This window comes from Camelina sativa, chromosome 4 (assembly GCF_000633955.1).
Source record: "Camelina sativa cultivar DH55 chromosome 4, Cs, whole genome shotgun sequence".
NCBI lineage: Eukaryota > Viridiplantae > Streptophyta > Magnoliopsida > Brassicales > Brassicaceae > Camelina > Camelina sativa.
The window spans coordinates 15683-17008 of record NC_025688.1 but is presented as its reverse complement, the minus strand read 5'-3'; positions in this window follow the sequence as shown (position 1 = coordinate 17008).

Sequence of the window (1326 nt, the reverse complement as noted above, 5' to 3'; positions counted from 1 at the left end):
AAAAAAAAAAAAAAAAAAAAAAAAAAAAAAAAAAAAAAAAAAAATTCTTGCTATAGTCTCCTAGAAAGAAAGAGAAGAATATATATACATTAGGAGTTTAGCAAAGAAAAGAAAAAAAAAAGAGAGAGAGAGAGAGCTAGAAGTTTAAAGTTTAAATGTCTAAACCTTAGGGAGTAAAAAAAGAGAGTAAAATCAAGGATGTGGGTAGTTTAAATTCTAGGGGGTTTAAATAAATAAAAAAATGAAAATGAGAGTGAATGAGAAAAGGGTAGATAATCAAAAGTTAAGCTTTGTATGCCCAAATTGTTCTCAGTCTTAGATAGTCTTCACAACTGTCTAGCATTCCATCTTTTGAGAGAAAACCACCCAAATAATTTGTTTGAAACCACCTTACTAAAAAGCCTTACCCTTGAAACCGATTGAGCTTGATTCACCTTCATTTTGCAAGAATTCGCCAAACACTTAATTGAATGTGAAAGAGATGTTCCTTATCTTTAGTTAGAGGTTGAGCTAGATCGATGCGTGGTAATATGCATAGAAAAATATTTGTAAGTATGTTGATTGATCTTAGCACCATTAAACTATCTTTAAGGACTATAGCTTGAATCTTTCGGTTAGCATCTTAAGGTTATGAGTCCCCACTTTCAAACCGTACCCTCTTACTTCCTTGCCAGAGGACTAGCAAGATTTAAGTTTGGGGGTCTAATAACTCTCTAATTTACATGTTTTTAGCATCATTTTTTGTCCATATTTTGCATTGTTCATACCTCTAACTTAGCATTTTTAGGTCATTTACTGTAGGAATTCACTTTTAGAGCATTTAGGGTGTTGCATTTCTGCATTTGCATATTTTGGATGAAAACAGGTGTTAAAGAGCCAAAAATGGGGAAAAACAAGGACACCTCGAGCATGTACTCGAAGGAGCCATCGAGCTGCAATAACAAGTCCGAACCCCAACAANCAGTCTTAGATAGTCTTCACAACTGTCTAGCATTCCATCTTTTGAGAGAAAACCACCCAAATAATTTGTTTGAAACCACCTTACTAAAAAGCCTTACCCTTGAAACCGATTGAGCTTGATTCACCTTCATTTTGCAAGAATTCGCCAAACACTTAATTGAATGTGAAAGAGATGTTCCTTATCTTTAGTTAGAGGTTGAGCTAGATCGATGCGTGGTAATATGCATAGAAAAATATTTGTAAGTATGTTGATTGATCTTAGCACCATTAAACTATCTTTAAGGACTATAGCTTGAATCTTTCGGTTAGCATCTTAAGGTTATGAGTCCCCACTTTCAAACCGTACCCTCTTACTTCCTTGCTAGA